This window comes from Oncorhynchus gorbuscha, linkage group LG12 (assembly GCF_021184085.1).
Source record: "Oncorhynchus gorbuscha isolate QuinsamMale2020 ecotype Even-year linkage group LG12, OgorEven_v1.0, whole genome shotgun sequence".
NCBI classification, from domain to species: domain Eukaryota; kingdom Metazoa; phylum Chordata; class Actinopteri; order Salmoniformes; family Salmonidae; genus Oncorhynchus; species Oncorhynchus gorbuscha.
In genome coordinates, this window is record NC_060184.1 from 14288775 (window position 1) to 14296745 (window position 7971).

Sequence of the window (7971 nt, forward strand, 5' to 3'; positions counted from 1 at the left end):
TTATGATCTGTGATGATGACATGCTTGTTTTAAAGTGGTTGCTTGTGCTTCCCTGCATTTGAACATATTTTCGTATAGTTTACAACTAAACCTAATTTTCTTTATTTTCTGATGAAATTATGGTAGCAAGCGTATATAAAAATGATAACCATAAAATCTATCATCTTAACTGGCAAATGTGTATGGTTGGCTCACCAGCTAACCCGCTAACCAGCCAACCAGTTAACCATTGATATCCCTAATATGAATAATCTGACTGGGCAATAACTGGTTGAATCAACGTTGGTATCGGTGGGTATAAGCTCAGTGATATCAGTGGTTTGTATCAGTTCAGTGGTATCGGTGGGTTGCATCAGTTGAGTGGTAGCTGTCTCTCTAGCAACGTTCAGTAATTTTATTCAGTACTGGTAAGAGTCTTCCTGAGCTGGCAGTTCACCAAAGCTCTCAAGATAAATGTAATGACCAATTGACCAACTAGTGAATAAATGACATGCCTGTATCACAACAAGCAACAAACAAGCAATGCACATGGACATGAAACATTGGGCTGCTCATTTTGCAGTAATGCCTTGAATCCTATATATACTGAACAAAAATATCAACGAAACATGTTAAGTGTTCCCATGTTTCATAAACTGGAATAAAAGATCCCAGAAATGTTCCATTCGCACTAAAAGCTTATTTCTCTCAAATTTTGGGCACATTTGTTTACATCTCTGTGAGCATTTATTATTTGCCAAGATAATCCATCCACCTGACAGTTGTGGCATATCAAGAAGCTGATTAAACCGCATGATCATTACACAGGTGCGTCTTGTGCTGAGGAAAATAAAAGGCCACTCTAAAATGTGCAATTTTGTAACACAGCACAATGCCACAGATGTCTAAAGTTTTGAGGGCATGTGAAATTGATATGCTGACTGCAGGAATGTCCACCAGAGCTATTGCCAGAGAATTGAATGTTTATTTCTCTACCATAAGCCGTCTCCAACGTAGTTGAATTTTTTGGGGGGGGCAGTACGTCGAACCGGCCTCACAACCGCAGACTATGTGTAACCACGCAGGCCCAGGACCCACACATCCGTCTTTTCACCTGCGGGATTGTCTGAGAACAGCCACCCGGACAACCGATGAAACTGTGAGTTTCTTTGCACAACCGAAGAATGTCTGCACAAACTGTCAGAGGCAGTCTCAGGAAAGCTCTTCTGCGTTCTCGTCGTCCTCACCAGGGTCTTGACCTGACTGCAGTTCATTGTCATAACTGGCTTCAGTGGGAAAATGCTCACCTGTGATGGTGACTGACACGTTGGAGAAGTGTGCTCTTCATGGATTAATCCCGTTTTCAACTGTACCAGGCAGATGGCAGACAGCTTGTTTGGTGTTGTGTTGGCGAGCGATTTGCTGAAGTCAACGTTGTGGACAGAGGGCTCCATGGTGGTGGTGGGGTTATGTTATGGGCAGGCATAAGCTACGGATAATGAACACAATTACATTTTATCAATGGCAATTTGAATGCACAGAGATACCGTGATAGATCCTAAGGCCCATTGTCGTGCCATTGATCCGCCTTCATGTTTCAGCATGATAATGCATGGCCCCATGTCACAAGGATCTGCTGAAAATATCCCAGTTTGTCCATGGCCTGCATACTCACCAGACATGTCACCCATTGAACCTGCTTGGGATGCTCTGGATCGATGTGTATGGCAGCTTGTTCCAGTTCTCGCCAATATCCATCAACTTTGCACAGCCATTGAAATGTAGTGGAAAAACATTTCACAGGCCACAATCAACAGCCTGATGAACTCTATGCGAAGGAGGTGTGTCGCGCTGCATGTGGCAAATGGTTGTCGCACCAACTACTGACTGATTTTCTGATTCACGCTCCTACCTTTTAAAAAAAAGGTATGTGTGACCAACAGATGCATATCTCTATTCCCAGTCATGTAACATCCATAGATTAGGGCCTAATGAATTCATTTAAATGGACTGATTTCCTTATATGAACTATAAAATATTAGAAATGGTTGAATGTTGCGTTTATATTTTTGTCCAGTGTATGTGTTCCCTCTTGGCATGTGTTGGGAAACAGACAGTATGCACGATAGAGTTTAAAAGATAGTGATCTGATATTGAGTTTGTTCATCCCTCCATCTAAATATAACCTGCAAATAAACCCATTGGCAGAGACTGGACACATGTTGCAATTCATTAACAAATAGAAACTCTATGGCATGATTGGATGGGTGTATGTTGTGTGTTATCAATCCTCTCCTTCCATTTGATGATTCAAAGTACGTACAAAAGGTACTTAATGTCATCACACTGGTGTTCTGTTGACCCTTTGTAGTCAAGGATCCATTTGGAGACTCTTTGCAAATACATGCATCAGCATAACGATCTCCACTTTTGACCCTTGCTTATAAAGTTCTCTCTCCATCTCTCCATCAGGCACTCAAAGATCAATGACCGTACTCAGTGAGCATGCACTGATCCCTTCCTGTACCTTGGTCGAGAACAACTGGGCTCTAGTTAAATGAGTCGGAGGTTGACTCAGTCAGCAATGTAGCAATGTAGCAATCCGTTTAGGTTATCAGTTATTATGAGCCGTCCTCCCCAGCTCATAATAATGGCTGGAATGGAGTCTATGGAATGGCATCAGGCACATGGAAACCATGTGTCTGATGTATTTAATACCATTCCACTAATTCCGCTCCAGCCATTACCACGAGCCCGTTCTCCCCAATTAAGGTGCCACCAACCTCCTGTGGTAACAATGTGCTGGGGAGGCAATCCTCAGCACAATTATAACCTGTGAGGAGACTTTTCTACCTGGCAGACAGGTTTCTGAGATTTGCTGATGCAGTACTTTAGCAATATAATTGATGGTAATTTTACTTTTCAAGAACGTTGTGACATTATTTTTCTATGCAGGGCTAGCGTAGCACAGCAGGTCATTTCTATAATTTTGTATGTTTAAAGCATGATGCAGATATTGGTTGGGTATAAATGTTCAATTAGAATATTGATCCCATCTGGACTTGTAACGTACAGAAATTAGATTTTTTAAAACATGCCTCATAAGATATTCTAGTGTTTGAAGGGCTGCATTTGATAGGGAAAGGGGGATACCTAGTCAGTTGTACAACTGAATGCATTCAACCAAAATGTGTCTCCTGCATTTAACTCCAACCCGTCTGAATCAGAGAGGTACAAAAACCTCGGAAACAACAACCTCTGAGATATTGTCCTAATATGTTCCATCTTTTTCTCCTTGAGTCAATTAGTTATACACCTTCACCCATTCTCAACATCCATGTGAAGTATGTTTGTATGGACTGGTAAACTTTCCATTAGGTCTTTATCAAACCATGTCATTTAATCCATTTTAATTGATGAAATGCAGAGTTATTCATTTGATCAAAATATAAATGACAAACATACCAAACAGGAGAAAATAAAAGCATATTTATTTATTGTTTCTGCTACTGTATGTGTTGTCTCTCCAGCCAGCCCTGCATACCCACAGGGGAATCAAATCATGCATGAACTGTATCGCCTGAGGTTCATTGTCTCACCTAGTTCATAGTTTGGCAAAGATACAAAATATTGGCAAGTGTCCTGGCACTGAAGCCAATCAAAGACATCAATTCATTTGGATGATTTACAACTTCACATGAACTTCATAATGATACACATGGCTCGCGGTTGATAACTGTTGTTCATTAAAGAATGGGAGCATAGAGATGTCAGCCTGTCTTTATACGGAATACAAAAACTTTGTTGCAGCAAGGAATCTTTACTACCATTGTACAGTATATACTGTATGTAAGTAAAATGCATTGATACCTGTGTAACCAAGGCAACAAAATGATCTGCTCCTACCTTTTTACATTTTGTGTTAGAAATGTGTACAGATTTATTGCATGAATCAAATTAAGAATTTATAATGCATAAATATTCATAAATAATGTATATTTAGAAAGAATTATGATCGCACAGCTTGTTTCTATTAAATATAAATATATATATTTTATATATATACAGTACCAGTCAAAAGTTAGGACACACCTACTCATGCCAGGGTTTTTCTTTATTGTTTAGTATTTTCTACATTGTAGAATAATATTGAAGACTTCAAAACTATGAAATAACACATATGGAATCATGTTATAACCAAAAAAGTGTTAAGCAAATCGAAATATATACCCTTTGCCTTGATGACAGCTTTGCACACTCTTGGCATTCTCTTCACCAGATTCATGAGGTAGTTACCTGGAGTGCATTTCATTTAACAGGTGTGCCTTGTTAAAAGTTCATTTGTGGAATTTCTTTCCTTCTTAATGCGTTTGAGCCAATCAGTTGTGTTGTGACAAGGTATGGGTGTTTACAGAAGATTCAACCTGGACTCTGGACAGATAGCACCAACAGATATGGCAGCTCTGCTTCTAGCTCCTAAGCAGCTTTGCAATATTTGGCCCCTAAAACCCTCACAAATGTTTACAGATGCAGAATTGAGAGCATCCTGTCGGGCTCTATCACCGCCTGCTACGTCAACTGCACCCCCCGCAACCACAGTAACCTCCAGAGGGTGGTGCGGTCTGCCCAACACATCACCGGAGGCAAACTACCTGCCCTCCAGGACACTTACAGCACCCGGTGTCACAGGAAGGCCAAAAAGATCATTAAGGACATCAACCACCCTGGCCACGGCCTGTTCGCCCCGCTATCGTCAAGAAGGCGTGGTCAGTACAGGTACATCAATGCTGGGACCGAGAGACAGATAAACAGTTTCTATCTCAAGGCCATCAGACCATTAAATAGCCATCACTAGCCGGCTTTCACCTGGTTATGTAACGCTGCACCTTAGAGGCTGCTGCCCTATATACATAGACTTGGTATCACTGGACACTTTAATAATAGAAAACTAGTCACTTTAATAATATCTACATACGGCGTTACTCATCTCATATTTATATACTATTCTATTTTAATGTATTACAGTTAATGCCAACCGACATTGCTCAATCTAATATTTATATATTTCTTATTTCCATTCTTTTACTTTTAGATTTGTGTGTATTGTTGTGAATTGTTCGATACTACTGCACTGTTGGCTAGGAACACAAGTATTTAGCTACACCCTCAATAACATCTGCTAAATATGTTGTGGCAGATGGCAGGGAGCATTGAGGGGAGTGGTGATTGAAGGAAGATATTTTGCAGTGGGGGAAACTGCCGCAGTTGCCCGGAGTGCCAGCAGGTGGCACCAAAACCGCACTTTCACAGGCCCTTAATACCCCTACCCATCCTTTCAGCAGGATCGCAATGGATCTAGTGGGACCTCTACCTAAGAGCAAGCGAGGGCGCCAATACATCCTAGTGATGCTGGATTATGCCACCAGGTACTCAGAAGCCATTCCCCTGCGCACCATGGCTACCAAGGTAAGTTACCATGGCTAACTCCGATGAGATATTAACCAACCAGGGAACCCCGTTCATGTCCTGAATCATGAAGGATCTCTGCAAACTACTGAATATAATCCAGTGGATTGGTGGAACCCTAAAGCAGATACTAAAGAAGGTGATGGAGGCGGACGGAAGGAATTGGGATCAGCTAGTACCCTACCCGATGTTCTCGATCCGAGAAGTGCTCCAAGCTTCAACAGGGTTCTCTCCCTTTGAACTCCTGTACGGGAGACGACCCAGAGGACTGCTGGTTGTGGTTAAAGAAGCCTGGGAACAGCAGCTGTCGCCCCATCAAACCATGGTGGAACACGTGGAAGACATGAGACCGGATGGCAACCCTGTGGCCCCTGGTACGGAAATGCATGCTGGAGGCCCAGGATGCCCAAGCCCGGGTGTACAACAGAGGGACACAACGAAGAGACTTCCAGCCAGGAGACAAAGTGTTGGATTTGGTCTCCACCTCAGAATGTATGTTTTTGGCCTGATGGAACGGGCCATATGAAGACCTTGAGAAAGTGGGTGAAGTTAATTATTGGGTCAGACAGCCAGTACGTAGGGATCTGACCCAGATTTACCATGTGAAATGTAATGCACGTGATGTCCTCTCCTCTATTCCCCCAAAGAAGGCAACCACAGAGACCAAGCCAGCGGAGGTGCCACTGGAGGAGCAGCTGAGCCAAGCACAGAAGCAGGAGCTGACGGAGTTGGTTGGCCGAAACCAGGATGTGTTCTCCAGTAAACCGGTACACACCGATCTGGTACAGCACAGCTTCCTCACCGAACCCGGGAAAAGGGTGAAGTCGAAACCCTACCGCATACCAGAAGCAAGGAGAAAGGCCGTTAGGACCGAGGTAAAAGCTATGATGGAATGCTGGAATCATCGAAGAGTCTAATAGTGAGTGGTTTAGCTCCATAGTGTTGATGCCGACCCCATCATGAGTATGCAGCGGCCTAACTCAATCATATTGTAATCCATGGGAGCGAGTGGGAGACCCATCTAAACCAGGTGAGCTTGGTATTGCAGACCTTATAAGGGGCGGGGCTAACAGCTAACCCGAGGAAATGTCGGCTCGGCCTGCGGGAGACAGGGTACCTGGGCTACATGATCAGGAGGGAATGTGTAAAACCCCAGGTGAAGAAAGTTGAGGCGATTTGTGACTGGCCCTGTCCCCTCACCAAGAAGCAGATACGCACATTTGTGGGGTTGACTAGTTACTACCGGAGATTTACCCAATGAGGCAAGCTGGTGGATCATTAAGCCATTGAGTGCTTGGGGATAAAATAAGAAGCAGGCTGCACAAAGAGGGAGAGGACCGAGAGGGAAATGCGTGTCATGGAGAGTGTGAGAAGCGGGAGAATTATCTGTACCATTACCAGTTGTGAACTGGTTGCTGGACCCTCCCCCTTTCCCACCGTGTGCAAATATTCCTAATAAATTCCCCATTTGCATTCTGGTTATTGAACTTGGTGACGTGGAATCACCACACCCTTGAGCCTGCTACAATGTGAACTGTGTGTGACCAATAACATTTGAAGATAGCCCTATTTGGTAAAAGAGCAAGTCCATGTTATGGCAAAAAGCTCAAATAAGCTAAGAGAAATAACAGTCCATCATTGTTTTAAGAAATTAAGGTCAGTATATTCGGAAAACTTTGAACGTTTCTTCAAGTACAGTCGCAAAAACGACCACCACAGGAAAGAAAGATCCAGAGTTACCTCTGCTGGCCTTCGAGGCAGAGTTGCAAAGAAAAAGCCATATCTCAGACTGGCCAATAAAAAGAAAAGATTAAGATGGGCAAAAGTTATTTGTTCACGCGTTTTGTTCACGCGTTTTGTTCAGTAAACCACAGGCTCAAAGGCAGTCACAACAGGCAGACGAAAAATCCGAAAAGTATCAGTAAAGTTCGTAGAAACATGTCAAACGATGTTTATAATCAATCATCAGGTTGTTTTTAGTCATAATAATCAATAATATTTCAACCGGACAAAAGCTTCGTCAATATAAAAGGAAAACAAGAAAGGCGCGCTCTCGGTCGTGCGCCTCAAAAACCTTTGGGACACTGCAGTGTCCACTCATTCAGAGTGGTCTTACTCCCTCATTTTTTCAGAATACAAGCCTTAAACAATTTTAAAGACTGTTGACATCTAGTGGAAGCCATAGGAAGTGCAATTTCAGTCCTAAGTCAATGCAATCTGTATAGGCAGTCAATGGAAAACTACAAACACATAAAATTCCACTTCCTGGATAGATTTTCTCAGGTTTTCGCCTGCCATATCAGTTCTGTTATACTCACAGACAATATTTTAACAGGTTTGGAAACTGTAGAGTGTCTTCTATCCAAATCTACCAATTACATGCATATCCTAGCTTCTGGGCCTGAGTAACAGGCAGTTTACTTTGGGCATGCTTTTCAGCCGGTAGTGAAAATAGTGCCCCCTACCCTAGTGAGGTTAACGTTAAGACTGGTGTTTTGCAGGTACTATTTAATGAAGCTGCCATTT